This window comes from Aphelocoma coerulescens, assembly GCF_041296385.1.
Source record: "Aphelocoma coerulescens isolate FSJ_1873_10779 chromosome W unlocalized genomic scaffold, UR_Acoe_1.0 ChrW_unloc_scaf_2, whole genome shotgun sequence".
NCBI classification, from domain to species: Eukaryota; Metazoa; Chordata; class Aves; order Passeriformes; family Corvidae; genus Aphelocoma; species Aphelocoma coerulescens.
Genome location: NW_027184081.1, coordinates 5,863,830 through 5,883,263, shown reverse-complemented (window position 1 = coordinate 5,883,263; position 19,434 = coordinate 5,863,830).

Here is a 19,434-nt window from a genome sequence, read left to right as displayed (position 1 = left end):
GTTCTATCTTAGTTTACAGAATGTGTTCTGGAGGGGACCTTGGGGTCTGGGGCACACTGATCCCTAACTATGAAGCTTCTAAAATGTTTAGTCTCTTAGCTTGACAAACAAGTCCAAGAATGTAGGCAAAAAGCACTAAGAATACAGAAGTTGTAAAAAAGGTATAACAGGGGTATAAAAGAAAAGGTTAAAAATCTTCATGGCATCATTTCATATTGTCATAAGACCCATTTCAGGGAAATAATATGCCGTTGTGTCCTCTGGGAGCAGTTCCCACTCAGCCCGGTCAGCTCGGGACACAGCAGGCAACGGGGGCCAGCCTCTGATATCGGAGGGATCAGAGGTCTGGCTCGTGGGTCCTTCCAAGGGACCGCGGCGATGCAGGCAGACGGCAGAGGAAAGGTAGCAGGCTCAGAGTTGGGTTAAATCCAGAAAGTTTATTGGTCCTCCGAACGAGGGGACCTCAACCACCAGGGGGTGCCCAACCCAGAGCACCTGCAGATCGCGCACCGGGGCATTTTATGGGGGGGGGGGGGGGGGCATGGGGGGGGTGTACAGAACAACCAACCAGGGAAGGGAAGGGTGCGGCAAACAGAACGAGGGACACATAAGGGAACCAACTATAACAGGGGAAGGGAGGGGCTCCTTTCCCAGGACTAATCACCTGGCCCCCTGGCTAGAACTTTCCAGAAGCCTGGGAGGGGTGGCAGAGTGACAGACAGGGTCCTGGGAGGAGATAAAAATGACAGACAGGGTGATTTAAATAAAACGGGGGGGGGTGCCAACTGGGGTACACCAAACTTACAGAACATAGGGGGGAGACCCAGACTGAACTAAACAAACACACTCCCACATCTCCTCCTTTTTTGTTTTTTTTTAAGATGACATGAATCTGGGTTGGGGACAGTACTCTGAGTCTGGGTACAGGTCCCCGAACCCTGTCATCTCCGGTGTCTCCAAACTAAAACACAACTTAGAAAAATAAGGTTAAAACTGGGGATAGCAACTGGGATAAACTTGGGGCTTAGGGATCAGAGAGGCACACGACTAACCTACCCCGGTCTTGGGGGGTATTTGATCTCCCTTCCTGATAGTCTGGGAGATACACGGTTTCACCTACTTTGATGGGATCCACCTAGGGCCCTCGGGGGTGGATACACATGTGTACCCTTTCCCCCAGGTAACCAACTCATAGGGCCCTTGTATCTCCCTAGTCTCCGGGTTTTTAACCCACACCGGAGGCCTTTCTTTCACTTGCAACTGCTGAGACCGCCCAAAGTGCCTCACGATTGGTGGGTTCAGGTTCTCAAAGGCACAGTTGAGGAAATTCAGGGTGAACAATGCCTTTGAGAGCCTGACAGCAGGTGACTCTAGCTTTTTTGAGGAGCACTGGCGCTGGAGCATTCTTTTGATGTTTTGGTGGGCCCTCTCTACAATGGCTTGACCTGTCGGGGAATAGGGGATGCCAGTCTTGTGTTCTATTCCCCATTGCTGCAGGAAGCTCCTGAACTCCTTGGAGGTATACGCTGGGCCATTGTCCGTTTTGATGACTTTGGGGATGCCCAGGGTAGCGAATGCCTGCACTAAGTGCTTTTGGACATCGCTAGCCTTTTCCCCTGTGTGGGCAGAGGCAAAAACTGCTCCCGAGAAGGTATCAATTGACACATGCACGTACTTCATTCTGCCGAATGAAGCAACATGTGTCATGTCCATCTGCCACACTTCGCAGCTGTTAAGTCCACGGGGGTTTGCGCCAGTACCAATGGCAGGAAGAGCTAGCTGGTGGCATTCTGGACATGCAGCCACAATCGCCCTGGCCTGGTCGTGCTTTAGATTGAATTGACGAAGCAGGGCAGGAGCGTTTTGATGGAACAGCTGATGGCTGATTTTGGCCTGCTCAAACACGTTTGGAGTCGGGGCCATCGCAGCTGGCGCAGCGAGGGCATCTGCCCTCCTGTTGCCTTCTGCGATGAACCCAGGCAGGTCCGTGTGTGACCTGACGTGCATCACGTAAAATGGTTGCTCTCGGTGGGAGACTAGATTTATTAACTTTGAGAGCAACTCATATAAGGCCATGTTGGAGACTTCACGCAAAATGGCGTGCTCGGCTCTGGAGACTACCCCTGCAACATATGCAGAGTCTGTTACCAAATTTAGGGGTTCGGGGAACCTTTCGAAAGCCCTGACGACTGCGTCCAACTCAGCAACCTGAGGCGATCCTTCCACCTCTTTGATGTCAGCCTCCCACCGCTGAGTTTGGGCGTTTTTCCAAGTCGCCCCGGACGCGTCCGTAAAAACTGTCAAGGCCTTTAGAGGTTCTTTGCTCCAAACACTTTTTGTATTTAATTAGAATTGGATCTCCGAATTGAAAATTTTGTGGGCTGGCCTATGCAAGGAAATTTGGCCTGTGTAGCCCTCCAGAGCAAACTGCAATGCTTCACAATCTCGAAGCAGGCTCTCCAACATTGCCTTAGTAATTTGGCCCGTTTTTGTCCTAATTGGCACGTGGATGCAGTCGAAGTCACATCCTGATAACTCTCTGATCCGGATCCTAGCCTTCCAGATCAGTTCAGCCATCAGCTCTTGTGGCTGTGTCATCCTCTTGGACCGATGATGGCTGAGAAATACCCACTCTATGATTAAGAGGGGATGCTTCCGGTCCTGGTCCTTTTTGCTCTTCTTTTTGTTGTCTTCCCATTGGAAGACAACCCCGTGCAAGTGTGACAGGTTACCCAGGATGATGAACTTGAATGGCAAGTCAGGCCTATACCTGCTAGCCTGCCTGGTGGACATTAGATGTTGCACCCTCTCCAGAGCTGTTTGCTCCTCTGGGGTGAGTGTCCGGGGAGAACTAAGCTCCTCTCCCCCTTTTAGTAAATCAAAAAGGGGGGCTAGGTCTTCATTGGACAGTCCCAGCCACGGCCTCACCCAATTTAAAGACCCACACAGCTGGTGGACATCTGCCAGAGTCTTGATGTTGGTATTAATAGCCAATTTTTGCAGCACAATGGTCCGCTTTGTTATTTCCAGGCCCAGGTACTTCCAAGGTGGCATCCGTTGAATCTTTCCCTCTTGGAGCTCGAACCCTGCAGCAACCAATGCATTGATTGTCAGGTCGAGCACACTGGCAAGCATGTCATTGTCGGGGGCACACACGAGGACATCATCCATATAATGGAAGATGATGGCCTCTTTTGCTGCTGCGCGAACTGGGGCAAGCAAGGAAGAGACATACCATTGGCAGATGGTCGGGCTGTTCTTCATACCCTGTGGCAACACCTTCCAATGGTATCTTTTCCTTGGGGCTTCTCGATTGATAACAGGAATCGAGAAGGCAAAACGCAGGGCATCGTCAGGGTGCAGGGGAATTTGGAAAAAGCAGTCTTTAATGTCAATTACTGCCAGATTCCAATTTTGAGGGAGCATCGTTGGGGATGGCATCCCTGGTTGGAGAGAGCCCATGTCCTCAATAACATTGTTAATTTGACGAAGGTCCTGGAGGAGCCGCCATTTGTCTTTGTTAGGCTTTTTGATAACAAAGACAGGGGAATTCCAGGGGCTGTTGGATTCCACGATATTCCCCTTTTTAAGTTGCTCCTCCATGAGCTTCTCGAGCGCCTTCAACTTCTCACCGTAGAGCGACCACTGTTCTACCCAAATGGGGTGATCAGTTTTCCAGTTTAGTTTTTGAGTAGGGCGCTCTTCAGTGGCTGCAACCCAAAAGTTTTTCGGGGGGTCAGGTAGGTCAATTGTGACTCCCCACTGCTGCATGAGGTCTCTCCCCAAGAGGGGTTCCTTGTAGTCTAATACGAACGGACGTATGTTTGCCAATTGTCCGCTCGGTCCCTTGATTTGCACGATGCTCTTTGATTGTTTGGCCAATCGAATGCCCCCAACACCTTGCACGTGTCCAGCCATGTTCTGCAATTCCCAATGTGCCAGCCATTCCCGTGTGGGAATGATTGTCACATCTGCCCCTGTGTCCAGAAGCCCTCTGAGGTGCAGGACTTCCTCCCCTCTGTTGACCTTGCAGCCTACCCGAGGCTTCTGTCCCTATAACATGTGTGGCACACACCGTTGGGTGTGGCCTTTCCACAGGGATAGCCTGGGCGACTGTCTGCCCTCTGGGCAGGAACAGAGGTGGGTGGACACAGCGCAGCCAGAGAACGGTCCTTCGGGACTAGATGTCATTAGTCCCGGAGCGACTTCGATCTCTTGTGGTGTGCAGGTAACACTTCCGACTATGACATACCTGTCAGGGCCTTGGTCTCCTGCCCACAGCTCACCACCAGTGCTTACCGGTGCGGTATGCCACTCTTTGGTTTTTAGGTGGAGCGGTGTCAACAGCTGCAACCTGAAAGAACCATCAGAAAAAGAAGTCAAGTCCGGTTTTAAGGTCATGTCCGGTATTTTTTCCTCTCTGAGTTTCCCCTCCCTCTCACGTCCCATCCCTTTTTTGTCTTCACGCGGGGCGGGCGCACGCTCCCCATTCAGTTTTTTCATTGCAGTTGGCCCTCCTGTCCCCCAGGTTCATGTTCTTTTTTAAATTGCTGGAACTGCCACTTGAGCGGGCAGTCCCTTGTCCAATGTCCAGGCTGGTCACATAGGAAGCAGGTGCTCCTGGCCTGCGGGGTTCGCCTGTGGCTGTTCATGGTTGGAGGTGGTTTGGTCTTCGGGCCTGTAGTCCTCCTCTGGTCCGCTGCAGGGCGATGCGTTGCTGTTCCCACTGAAGCCATTCCTTTGGGCCGCTGTCTCTCCGAGCTGGCAGGTTGCAGGTGTGGTGCCTTCGCAGCACAAACTTCTAACATAGTCTGTATGGTTGGCGGGGGGTCCAGGGGGAGGCTCAGGATGGCTGCCTTGCACTGAGGGTTAGCATTCACCATGGCCATCTCTGCGATGACCTCTTCCCTGGCCGCCAGCTGCTTGACCTGCAACTCTACAGCTCGGGTTAGTCTCTCCACAAACTTCAGGAATGACTCAGTGGGTTCCTGCTGGACTTGCGAGTAAGATTCTAGGGGCGCATCAGGCCTCAGATCAAGGAATGCCTTACTGGCTGCTTCCTTGATCTGTTGCAGAACCTCCAAAGGCAAGCCTTGAGCCTGCTTTGGTGCCAGAGCCCAATCCCCTTCGCCGCTCAGATGGTCCAATGTAAATTCCTGATTGCTGGCATCAACGGCCGTATCAGAACCTTGCAAGAGCGCTGGAAGGAGTCTGCGGAGCTCCCTTTCCCACGCTGCCTTCCAGAGCAGAAACTCTGCTGAGGAAAGCAGGCATGAGAAAAGCTGACGCAGATCAAAGGGCGTCATGACTGCTCCAGACAGACTTGCCTTTAAAAGGCCACGGAAATATCCGCTTTCTCTCCCAAACTCCTTCTGCGCTTTGCAGAGTTCCTTTATTGTTTGGTGGGAGAGGGGTTCCCAGCTGACATGGGTTGTTCCTCCTCTCCGGGACCTCTGATAATAAACTGGAGCAGCTGAGGGAATGGGATCCAGTTCCGGGTTCCGGTCCTCGGGCCCCCCCCCCCCTTCCGGCCAGACACCGTGGGAACCGGAAGGACAGGCATGGGAACCGGAAGCAGGAAGTGGGTGGCAGCCGGGCATGGAGCCGCGATTTCTGGGGGCGGAGCACGGGGGCGAGCACTGGTGGCAGGTAGGAGGGGTAAGAGGGGTGGATCCAACTTGGGAGTAGGAGGGGTCAGGGCGAAATGGGTTGGGACTCGGGAGAAAGGGATTTCGGGTGGAAAAACGCGGGGGAAGGCAAGAGGGGGTCCCTTCCACGTGGCGCTCGCCATCTTGTCCTTCTCGGGCAGGGAGGGCATTTTCTAAACTGTTTGGATCACTAAACCGAACTCGGGGTCTGATAACTGGGGAAGTCAGGGAACGGGATAAGCCTCGGGCAGTCTGGCCGGGACTGTCCGAGCGAGGGCTCCGAGAACCCCGAGGAAATCCAGGGAGACGGTAGCACCCCTGCGCATCGCGGGTTGCTCTCCTCAGGATGCCCGTTTGAGCGGACACGGGTTCGGGAGACGGGTTAGGGGTAACAACTGGGGAATTTGGGGCTGTTCGTCCTTCCCTCTCCCTTTTTTTAGCTAACGCCGATCGAATCTGCAAATACAGAAAAGAGAAATCTTTCTCTTTGGCTGAATTCGATCGCGCTAGTGTCTCTCCCACGGCGTTCCAGAAGGGAACGGTCAAAACCGAACTCTGAGAGCACTGAGGGAAGTGCAGAAACAGCCACCGAATAAACCGTTTTAAACATCCCTTTGAAAAACTTATCCCCCGACCCTGAAGGAGTCCCGCAACTTGGAGAAATGCCTCCTTCTGCGCTGTGGACAGTCTGACGCCCATAGCCAACAGCACAGCGTCTGGAGCTGAATCTTTAAAGCCTAGAACGCCGGTCTCCCAAAAACCAACTGGAGACAAGCGAACCGCGCTTGTCCCGGGGCTGCGCAGCCTCCGTTCGGCTCTTCGAGAGCCGGGGACCATACTGGTCCGAAAGAAAAGCCTTTACCGGCTTTGAGGCAAGTTTTTTTCCCCCCCGGGGAAAAATACTTACCTGACTGGCGTCCAGGCACGCTCCAGGCGTCCGATTCCTCCGCCGAGAACGACTTCGCAGCGCGGGCGAAGCTGCCGTCCTCAACCCCAGGCGCGCCGCTCACTAAAACGGAGCGTGCTGCAGCTGGGGTAGCTTGACGTCCCGAGGACGCACTTGCCGAAACAATCAGTCCCTTCCGTGGGGTCCGATGGAAGCGGGGCCCCGCGCCCGGGCGCCAAGCTGCCTTTGCCGAGGATGCCCCTTCCGTGGGGTCCGATAGAACGAGGAACCCCACGCTCGGGCGCCACGCTGTTTTTGCGGTCGGATGGAACGGCAGCCCCACACTTGGGCGCCAAATTGCCGTTGTGTCCTCTGGGAGCAGTTCCCACTCAGCCCGGTCAGCTCGGGACACAGCAGGCAACGGGGGCCAGCCTCTGATATCGGAGGGATCAGAGGTCTGGCTCGTGGGTCCTTCCAAGGGACCGCGGCGATGCAGGCAGATGGCGGAGGAAAGGGAGCAGGCTCAGAGTTGGGTTAAATCCAGAAAGTTTATTGGTCCTCCGAACGAGGAGACCTCAACCACCAGGGGTGCCCAACCCAGAGCACCTGCAGATCGCGCACCGGGGCATTTTATGGCGGGGGGGGGGGCATGGGGGGGGTGTACAGAACAACCAACCAGGGAAGGGAAGGGTGCGGCAAACAGAACGAGGGACACATAAGGGAACCAACTATAACAGGGGAAGGGAGGGGCTCCTTTCCCAGGACTAATCACCTGGCCCCCTGGCTAGAACTTTCCAGAAGCCTGGGAGGGGTGGCAGAGTGACAGACAGGGTCCTGGGAGGAGATAAAAATGACAGACAGGGTGATTTAAATAAAACAGGGGGGGGTGCCAACTGGGGTACACCAAACTTACAGAACATAGGGGGGAGTCCCGGACTGAACTAAACAAACACACTCCCACAATAATAGACCCAAGAATTGTGGCAAAGATGAAATTGACAGGGTGGAGACTGGCTCAGCCATTTAAGACGGGGTTGTATTGGATATGTGACAATAAGGCCTGCAAAGTTATGCCTGTGAACAAAGACCAGGCTTGTGCCATTAGGGCTGTGGTCCCAAATATAACAATATTTGACCATCTTGAAAAACCAAATGAGAGGAAAAAAAGATCTCTTAATCCCCTCATTAAATGTCCCACACTTTTCCATAGCATAATCAGAGCCCTTGTACCTGCTTATGGAGTAGTTGAACTGGAGAGAGCAATTGTAAACATCTCAGCTGTCATTGAACGTATTGAGCAGCATACTGCAGATGCAATTTCGGCCTTACAGGAAGAAGTTGACAGTCTGTCCCGTGCTGTTATGCAAAACAAGATAGCTCTCAATTTCATACTTGCCGCACAAAGAGGTGTATGTCCTACTGTCAATACCACCTGTTGTTCTTATGTGGACCAAAATGGGAGAATTAAGAAAGATTTGGATGAAATTTGGAAGGCAACTCAAATTCTACATGAAGTAGCTTCTAGAAATAACACCTTACATTTTGATCATATTTTTGACACCCTCACCTCATAGTTACCAAACTGAGCCTGAGTAAAAGAAATGTTCATAATAGCTGTAATTGTAGTTATTATCTATGTAGCAGTCTGTGGAGCAGCCAGTGGTGTAAACCAGTTCTGCGAGTAAAGAGTAGAGTAGAGTAGAGTAGAGTAGAGTAGAGTAGAGTAGAGACGAGACTAGACTAGACTAGACTAGACAAGGTAGAGTTTTGTTAGTCTCTAAAAGGAAGGAAATGATGCCATGAAGATTTTTTGCCTTTTCTTTTATACACGTGTTATACCTTTTCTACAACTTCTGTATTATTAGTGCTTTTTGCCTACATTCTTGGACTTGTTTGTCAAGCTAAGAGACTAAACATTTTAGAAGCTTCATAGGTAGACAATAGTGTGCCCCAGACCCCAAGGTCCTCTCCAGAACACATTCTGTAAACTAAGGTAGAACCATCCAGGGAAGGGCTCCTTGGGGAGGGGGGCTCATTCAAGCCTCTCATTGAGAAATCTTTGATAGATATGCTAATTAGTAAGACCTATAATGTTATACCAGATCTTTTGGGGTTGCATTGCCGTGGGCATTTCGGTGCACCTAAAGATCCTTAAAATAAACACCAAGGTAAAACCCCTTTTCCCCTTCTAACCATGCTTGACTCTTGATTTTAAAACCAGGAAAAGGCATCATAATAGCTACCCGAACAGAGGAAGCTTACGTTACTTAGACGGTAAGCCTCTTAAACTTTCTGGGACTCCAAGGGTACAGAGTATCTCAGAAAAAGGCTCAAGTAGTGAAACAGAAAGTGATCTACCTGGTCTATGAAGTTAGTGCCGGGCAATGAACTTTAGGGCAAGATCTCAAAGAAGCTATATGCCAATGCCCGAAACCCCAGACAGTGAAAGAGTTACGGACGTTTCTTGAGATGACAGGATAGTGCAGATTATGGATCTACAATTATGGGCTGCTCATGAAACCGCTATATGAGCTCATTACAAAGGAAAGCGGAGATCTCCACTAGACAAAGGAGGCCATGCGGGCCTTCAGTCAGCTAAAGAATGCCCTCATGTCAGCTCCAGCTCCAGGACTTCCAGATGTGAGTAAACCATTCTTTCTATTTTCTCATGAGAAACAAGGGATTGGCTTGAGAATACTAGCACAGGACCTGGGCCCATACTGACAGGCAGTTGCTTATTTCTCTAAGCAGCTAGATGCAGCAGCCAAAGGATGGCCTTGGTGCTTCAGAGCCATTGCAGCAGTTGTGCTAAACATCCAAGAAGCATACAAATTCACCTTGGGTCAGAAAATGACTGTGCTGGTGTCCCACACAGTGTCCGCAGTGCTGGAAGTGAAAGGCAGGCACTGGCTCTCCCCACAAAGGTTCCTGAAATATCAAGCCATCATGGTAGAAGAAGATGATGTAGAAATAGTGGTAACTAACACTGTCAACCCAGCTTCCTTTCTCAGTGGAAATCAAGGGGAACCGGTACGCCATGATTGCCTGGAGACTATCGAAGCCACCTACTCCAGCTGCCCGGACCTGAAGGATACTCCTTTAGAAGACGCAGAGACCTGGTTTTCTGATAGGAGCAGTTATGTCATCAGTGGAAAGTGGCATGCTGGGTATGCAGTTACCACCTGCCAGGAGGTGATAGAATCCAGACCCCTGCCAACAAACACCTCTGCACAAAAAGATGAAATAATTGCCCTAACCCGTGCCAAAAGATAGCAAAAGGAAAGAAAATAAACATTTATACAGACTCAAGGTATGCATTTGGAGTTGTACATGCACACGGGGCCATTTGGAAAGAAAGAGGACTGTTAAATTCACAGGGAAAGAACATCAAACATTCACAAGAAATAATGCGACTGTTGGAAGCAGTCCAGCTACCTGAGAAGGTAGCAATCATGCACATTAAGGCACATCAAAAGGTGAGCTCAGAATTGGAAGAAAGAAATGGTCTGGCAGACAGAGAGGCAAAAAAAGCAGCAAAAAGTGAGGTAACAACAACTGGAGCCTTAATCCCAGATGGACAACTTTCCCTAAAGGGTAAGCCGACATATAACAAGAAGGACAAGAAGTTGGTTAAAGATGAAGAGGGAACATTTAACCAAGAGGGATGAGCTATCACTGCAGAAAAAAAATTGGTTATTCCCTCCTGTTTGCTGTGGTCACTAGTAAGAGAGGAGCACCAGAAAATGCTTTGGGGAACAAATGCCTTATATAACTACTTAATTAGGAAATTATCGCTAGAAATTTATATGAAACCGTTGTGCACGTAACCCGACAGTGTAACCTTTGCCTCCAGACTAATCCCAAAAATACCCTCAAACCAAAAATGAGTCAAATTAGAAAAGGCTATGGGCCTAGACAGCAGTGGCAAATTGATTTTACAGAACTTCCAAGAAAAGGTGGGTATCAGTATTTGCTAGTTTTGACAGATACTTTTTCAGGATGGCGGGAAGCTTTTAGCCTTAAGTTGAGAAGTTATTCATAGGAGAGAAGACATATGGTCCCAAGCCTTTATGTGGTTTACTGGACTCATGGGGAAATACTGATTTAAAAGATTTAAACCTGCTGACTGTGGTTATGCACGGAAACCAAGTGTATACAAAGCAAGAATGGGAAAACCAAAAAAACTTGGCAACTTCAGGGGATTGTAAGAGAAGAAATCAAAATAGGATGCTGAATGATTAATGGAACTACTCATAAAAAAGCAACCCAAATTAGTGTTTCAACTACTCCTACAGACAAACATAATGAAATCTGTAGTCATTCAAGTGAATTAGATTGTTGGTATAATTTTACATTAGTACAGACTGTTGAAGTAGTTTGTCCTTGAGCCCAGGACAGTAATGGGCTCTCATTCAAATTCCAGATAATTACCATGGCTAGGCCTACTACGACCTACACCAGCAATCGAATCCAAACCCAGGTCACACCACTTAAGCCTGAACCAAAGATTTATGAGATTGGCCCTTATGTAGTGAGGAACACAGGCCAGCAATTATTGCTGTTTAATCCAGAGTTGTCTCTTTAGAGTGTAGAACTACTAATGCAAAGTAATATCTCTGAAATCCAACCAGCCTACTCCCCTTTAATACAAACATCCTTTGAAGAGTAGACGGCCTGGCTGCAAAAGCAAACACCCCTCAAAGGCAGAATGCGGAGAGACCTGACCGGCATGCTGGGAGCAGGACTAGGAGTTATAAACGGAATTGATTCAGATATACTGATGAATAAATTGGCCACGGCAACCAGTGACCTGATCAAATAAAAACAGCCTCTACAATCCTCCCTATTAGCATTAAGAAACAGTCAGTGGCAAGTCTCAAAAATACTCCCAAACTTCACAAAGACCAGTGACCTAGACCACAGACTGACATTTAACACATTTGGTGTAGCTCAAGACAATGTATCATTAGCCTTAAGCTGCATACAAGCCCAGTTATGGATGTAGTCAATAGCCTCCTTAATTATAAGAGAAAGAAATGAAGGTGTTTTCCCTATTGAAATCCAAGAAGCTGTTTAGAATAATGCTACTAAGTTAGAAAGTGTCATGGGTTAGCATAGCTATGGAAGTTATTTTCTTGCAAAGAGGTGCTTACAGCTTCCTCTATGACCTGACAGAACCTATACACTGGCTAGTTTGAATATTGACAATTTTTAAGCCACTTAAAAACCTTGACACGCTGTCAGGGTCCCTCCCCCCCTCCATGTAGCCCTGGGAGAGGGGCCCTGAGGGGAGAGAGACGGGGTTTCCCCAGCTCCTGGTCAGCCTCATTCCCCATTGGTTGTTTTGTGTTCCGCTGTGCGGGCAAGGACCCTCGGTCCCGTGACAAGATCAGTTCCTCGGCAACCTCTGGCCATGCGGCTGGAGAAATAAACATCTCTCTGAAACAACTATTAAGAATCTGTCCATATATATTTCTTTTCCACAGCCTCCTTGTTTGGTACATTGTGTTACGGTGTCCGCACTGTAACAACACGCTGCTGTGGTCAACATTTAAAATGGACAAACCCTGGGAAAGCTCTCTCTTGCTTCCAGCCTTGGGACAGTGTTCTGGTTTGGCCAAATTTAGAAATATATCCTCTGAGAGAAGGCACAACCACCCCTCCCCCATCAGGTTCTGGAAAAAAAATTTCATCCAAGGAAAGTGAAGAAGATAAAACTATTTAACAAACACACGGGAAAGGAAAATAATGTTAAATGGTAAAATCTTTCGCTGTAGAGGAAAAACCTAGGAAAGTGTTAGAGTCCTCCCTTTGGTCTCCTTGGGGCTGGGGTTTGGGCCAGGGCCAGGCCCTCTGTGCCCGGTGGAAAGTCCTCCTGATGTGTTCTGATGTTACAGCAATCAAGCAGTCCAGTAGAAAAGGGAGAAAATCCGAAATTCCAGAGAAGGAAAAGTTCAACTCTCAGTCTCTCTCCGGAGAACAAGAAACTGCAAAAACTGGCCAAAAACTGACTGGAAAGCCGCAAGCTGGGTGCTTCCTCGCTACCCTGCAACAGCTGGGGAAAAAAACCCCTGCTATCTTTATGTGACTTTGAAGAAGCTGCAAACTGCTTTGAGAAAGTTTTGCTCAGTTTTTTTTTTTTTTTTTTTTTCCCCCTCTCAGGCTCAGTTTAGAGGCATAGAAAGGCACAGGAATTAATTTCTGGGCATAGGCAGTGATATGGGATACGCATCATAAGGTCACCCCAAGACATTCCACCCCTTATCCCATATTGTTGGCTTAATGCCCATACTAAGATATTCTAATTCTACACACACATTCATACATATACATATATACACAGCTATATACGAACAGTGACAGTGACAATCAGCAAGCAGGGGTATACAAGCATTTCACACTACAGGTGGTTTTCACCCAACAATCAGATTGTTCCATCTTTCTGCATTACCCACCATGTGCAACCAGGCCCCTGAGCAAAGACAACCCCACGGATGGGTTTGTCTGTACTCGAGGCAGAATTAATCCACACAGGCTTTCCTAACAGACCTCTGACATGCACTACTGGGACCTTATCTCCATCTGTTGTATGCAGGCATTCAGATTGGGCTGGACCAGCTCTATTGGTGGAACCTCGGGAGTTAACTAACCAGGTGGCCTTTGCTAGATGCTGTTCCCAATTTTTGAAAGTTCCCCCACCCAGTGCCTTCAAAGTGGTTTTCAACAATCCATTGCACCGTTCCACTTTGCCTGCAGCTGGTGCATGGTAAGGGATATGGTACACCCACTCAATGCCATGATCTCTAGCCCAGGTGTTAATAAGGCTATTCTTAAAATGAGTCCCATTGTCAGATTCAATTCTCTCAGGGGTGCCATGCCTCCAAAGGACTTGCTTTTCAAGGCCCAGAATGGTGTTCCGGGCTGTAGTGTGAGGCACAGGGTAGGTGTCCAGCCATCCAGCGGTGGCTTCTACCATTGTGAGCACATAGCGCTTGCCTTGGCTGGTTTGAGGCAGTGTGATGTAATCAATCTGCCAGGCCTCTCCATACTTGTATTTGGACCACCGCCCACCATACCACAGGGGCTTCGCCCTCTTGGCCTGTTTGATCGCAGTGCATGTCTCACAATCATGGATGACCTGGGAGATACTGTCCATGGTCAGATCCACCCCTCGATCTCGTGCCCACCTATAGGTGGCATCTCTGCCCTGATGGCCTGAGGAATCATGGACCCATCGAGCTAGGAACAACTCTCCCTTGTGTTTCCAGTCCAAGTCTACCTGTGACACTTCTATCTTTGCAGACTGATCTACCTGCTTGTTGTTTTGGTGTTCCTCATTAGCCCTACTCTTGGGGACATCGGCATCTACATTGCCGATTTTCACAACTAGCTTTTTGACTCGGGCAGCAATGTTTTTCCACTCTTCAGCCGCCCAGATTGGTTTTCCCCTACGCTGCCAATTAGCCTATTCCCACCTTTCCAGCTATCTCCACAGAGCATTGTCTGCCATCCCCATAGAGCATTGGCTGCCATGGCCATAGACCATTGGCTACCATCCGTGGATCGGTGTAGAGGTAAAGCTTTGGCCACTTCTCTCTTTCAGCAATGTCCAGGGCTAGTTGAACAGCTTTGAGTTCAGCGAGTTGGCTTGATCCACCTTCTCCTTCAGTAGCTTCTGCAACCCCTCATGTGGGACTCCATACGGCTGCTTTCCACTTTCCTTTCATCCCTACGATGCGACAAGAACCGTCAGTGAAAAGATCGTAGCGTGTGTCTTCTGATGGCAGTTGGTTGTATAGTGGAGCTTCTTCAGCATGTGTCACTGGTCCTTGTTCCTCTTCATCAGTGAGACCAAAGTTTTCACCTTCAGGCCAATTTGTGATTATTTCAAAAATCCCAGGGTGATTCAGTTTTCCAATACAGGCGCGCTGTGTGATGAGAGCAATCCATTTGCTCCATGTGGCATTGGTGGCATGGTGGGTAGAGGGAACCTTTCCTTTGAACATGCACCCCAGCACGGGTAGTCAGGGTGCCAGGAGGAGTTGTGCTTCATTGCCAATTACCCCTGAGGCGGCTTGGATTCCTACATAGGCTGCCAAGATTTCCTTCTCTGTTGGAGTGTAGTTGGCTTCAGATCCTCTGTAGCTTCGACTCCAAAATCCTAGCAGTAGGCCTCGAGTCTCACCAGGCACCTTCTGCCAAAGGCTCCAGGAGAGACCATGGCTCCCGGCTGCAGAGCAGAGCACATTCTTCACTTCTGGTCCTGTCCTGAGTGGGCTAAGGGCTACGGCGTTAGAGATTTCCTGCTTGATTTGGGCAAAAGCTTGTTGCTGTTCAGGGCCCCAATGGAAATCATTCTTGTTGCGGGTAACCTGTTAGAGAGGACTCACAATCTGGCTATACTCAGGAATATGCATCCTCCAAAAGCCGATGGCACCTAGGAAAGCTTGCGTCTCCTTCTTGTTGTTCGGTGGAGACATTGCTGTGATCTTATTGACGACCTCGGTGGGAATCTGACACCGTCACTCTTGCCATTTCACTCCCAGGAACTGGATCTCTTGAGCAGGTCCCTTGACTTTGCTCTTCTTGATGGTAAAACCAGCTTCCAGGAGAATTTGGATAATTTTATTCCCTTTCTCAAACACTTCTGTTGCGGCGTTCCCCCACACAATGATGTCATCAATGTACTGCAGATGTTCTGGAGCCTCACCCTTTTCTAGTGCAGTCTGGATCAGCCCATGGCAGATGGTGGGACTGTGCTTCCACCCCTGGGGCAGTCGGTTCCAGGTGTACTGCATGCCCCTCCAGATGAAAACAAACTGAGGCCTGCACTCTGCTGCCAGAGGAATGGAGAAAAATGCATTGGCAATGTCAATAGTGGCTTGCCACTTTGCTGCTTTGGACTCCAGCTCGTACTGGAGCTCCAACATGTCCGGCACAGCAGCGCTCAATGGTGGAGTCACTTCATTCAAGGCACGATAGTCCACAGTCAATCTCCATTCTCCTTCCGATTTGCGCACAGGCCAAATGGGACTATTGAAGGGTGAGTGGGTCTTGCTGACCACCCCTTGGCTCTCCAGCTCATGGATCATCTTGTGGATGGGAATCACAGCATCTCGAGTTGTCCGGTTCTCTCGGCGATGCACTGTCGAGATCGCAATTGGCACTCTTTGTTCTTCCACCTTCAGAATGCCGACTGCAGAGGGGTTCTCTGATAGTCCAGGCAAAGTGTTCAATTGCTTAATGTCCTCTGTCTCCACAGCAGCTATTCCAAAAGCCCACTTGAGTCCCTTTGGGTCTCTGAAATACCTGTTCTGGAGGAAATCTATGCCCAAAATGCACGGGGCCTCTGGACTAGTCACAATGAGATGTTTCTTCCACTCATTTCCCATCAGGCTCACTTCAGCTTCCACCAGGGTCAAATCTTGTGATCCACCTGTTACACCAGAAATAGAAACAGATTCTACCCCCACATGCTGCGATGGGATTATTGTGCACTGTGCACCAGTGTCAACCAAGGCATCATATTTTTGTGGTTCTGATGTACTAGGCCAACGAATCCACACAGTCCAAAAAATACGGTTTTCCCTGACCTCTACCTGGCTAGAGGCAGAGCCCCTCTATGCCTGGTTATCCTTCTTTCCCTGGTCCTGCATCTTAGAGGTTCCTTCATGGGAATCGGACATGTCATTTTCTTTTCCATTATTTCTGGCAGTTTGGCCACCGGCAACTGCAGCTACTTCCTTTTTGGTAGAGCTTCCTTTCTGAAACTTGCGCTCCTTCAATTCACACGAGAGCAGAAGTAGATTGTCCACCCTACTTCCTCATATTTTCCCCATTGTCACATAGGAAATACCACAACTGTCTTTGTGGGATGTACTTTCTCTCTGGGGAACGTCCACGTTTGGCATCAGAATCTCTGATCTGTACTGCCGAGATTTCAAGAAGGCCCTCTTTGATCTCCTTCTTGAGTTCCTGGTGCATCTTCTCTATCTTATCTTCCACTTTCTGCACACGTGTTTCCACAGCTGCGATTCTTGCATATGTTGGGCCATGCACAGAGTCTGCATATGCTCGGAGCTTCACTGCCATATCCTTCACGGTCTCATTCGCATCGTAGTCCGGTTTCATTATTGCTAAAGCAGAAGCATATTCTGGTGGCCCAAGTTGTATGAGTTTTCGCCACATCAATGGATTAACTCTGACCCGGTCAGGACTCCTCAATCCTGGGTCATCTGTCAAGAAAATCTCTACCACCCCTAATTCTCTCAGACATTGGATCCCTTGTTCCATGGTCTTCCACTGGGTTTGCTGCATATAGAGATCATCTCCACACAGATATCTATCCCTCTCACCATTCAACACCCATCTCCAGGGACTGGTAGAGTCATTTCTCCTTATCATCGTTTGGTCGATAACTGGGTCACGTGACAAGCATCCCAAATGCCTCATTTCAGCACTTTCCAGCATCACGTCATCACCTGCAGCATCCCAAATATGGACCATCCAACTTATTATGGATTCATCAGACCGTTGGGTGTAGTCCTTTCTTAGGCTCTGAAGGTCCTTTATGGCCATGGACACAGTAATGGTTTCTGTGCCTGAGTCAGTTGGTGGGTTTGAGGTTCCTTCCCCTGCATCATCCTCATCTTTCACTGGGCAATCAGTTTTGGTTGTGTGCTTTTTTCTTGTGACAGGAGCCACTGTCAGTGGCTTAGACTCTCCATCTGGTTTGGGGTTGCTGTATGGTTTGGTTTCAGCCTGAGTGACTGGGGTGTCTGCAGGCTTTGCTAATTTATCTTCCTGCCTCTCTACCTTTATCTGCTGCAGTGTGCGATAGGCATATGCCAAAGCCCAACATATTGCAAAGAGCTTGTTCTCATTAGAATTGTCATTGTATTTCTCTTTCAGATATTTTGCCACCTCAGCTGGTTTCTGAACTTGTTCAGGGGGAAAATTGCAGACCATTTGGTGAGAGAATTTCTTCAGGATTTGGCCCATATCCTCCCATTTCCCACACCACTCAGGATTTTCCACCTCTGGGTCAGGTGTCTCATCAGTCACGCTGGAAATCTGAGCTCTCATTCTAGACAAGCTGCAAATCATATGGAGGAAGCTTACCAGATTAAATACCAGGAGGGTGGTCTCTTTAACATCCAGGGGTTACTGAACATTCTCAAAAGATAACCTATCAAATTTAAAGGGAAGGGAAACCCCATCTCCTCCTCTTCTAACAATCTTGGTGCAATTACTAATAAATTCCCAAAACAGGCTACTGAAGCTAGGACTGGGGTTAGAATGGAGAAACCACATATTATACACACTTCGAACAGCTGCCTGTACCTCTGTCAACTTCTTATAAATCATTATCACCGAGCACAGCAAAATAGAAATCCGAATTCGTGTCCCTGCTCTGCAAAAATTCCTTATCAAGGATAAGATCGGACCAAGTTGTTCATAGGCAAATAGGTCAGGGACCAGAAAGGGAATAGTACCTTAAACAAGCCTACGGACCAGAAATACATGAATATATCAAGCCAGAGAGACATTATGAACTCAACCAACATGGTGACTATTTTACCCCAACACAGAATAAGTAAATTCAAACCAAAATGTAATTAGCACAGGCTTTTCACTTTCCTTTGAGCCCCACAGTTGGGTGCCACTAAATTTGTTCTGGTTTGGCCAAATTTAGAAATATATCCTCTGAGAGAAGGCAGGTCACAACCACTCCTCCCCCACCAGGTTCAGGAGAAAAAAAAATTTTCCTCGAAGGAAAGAGATAAAGAGTATTTATTAAGAAACGCACAGGAAAAGGGATAATGATGCTTGTAGTGGTTTGGTTGGCTAAATAATAAAACCTCTCACTCTGCTGAGAGAAACCTGGGAAAATTTCAGAGTCCTTTTGTAGTTCTCTCTCTCCCCCTCAGTGGAGCTGGGATGGGGTGGTGGGCCCACCTCCAGGGCCAAGGCCTTGGTGGAAATTCCTCTCAATATATTCTGATGTTTAAAGAGTCCAGCAAGGAAAAAAAAAAGGGAAAAAACAAAGTCCCAGGAAAACAAAAGTTCAACTCTCCATCTCTCTCCGGAGAAAGAAAAAGAAGCTGAAAAAACTAGCCAAAATCAAGCCGGGTGCTTTCCCCACTCTCCCTCTCCTGCCGCAGCTGAAAACAAATGTCTCTATCTCTGTGTGACCTTGAACAAGCTGCGAACTGCTTTGAAGAAGTTTTGCTGAGATTTTCCTCCCCCCTCTCAGGCTCCATTTAAAGGCACAGAAAGGCACAAAATTAATTTTCTGGGCATGGGGCAGCAATAGGGGATACATATCACAAAGTCACCCCAAGACACTACCAAAGCAGGATGAGAAGATAGAAGAGTATTGATAAAGGGAAGGATTCTTGACCAAATATCCTGTTTTCAAACCTAAAACTAACTTAAACCAGCTTTGAAGTTTGGACTTGAGCCAGGGACATAAAGAGCATGCACAGGGAAGTAAGGTGAAAAGTTCAGAAGGAGAAAGACCCTTTACTTCAGCTGAGGAAGACCCTTGCTTCATCCCAGAGACCCCTGCCCACAACCACCAGACAACACTGTGCAACGCGGATGTAAATGACTTTTGGGCTCATTGTAATAAGAAGCGAAGCTAGGCGGGGCTAGGTGATGAATATTTATAAGTGTATTGAGAAGCTTAATGAATGTGGAGCTTGTAACTTGATATATACCAAGCTGAATTCAGCTGGGCATGCATGACTTTAGAGGAACTATCCCCCATGTGTCCCAGTGCTGGAAAAAACATACCTATTTTACTACTTATTTCAGTAGTAGTCTTTTCCGCATATCAAGACCCTACCTTACTAAAAGAGGAACCTTTTCCCCATCTGCTCGGGTGCCTCAGGGAGA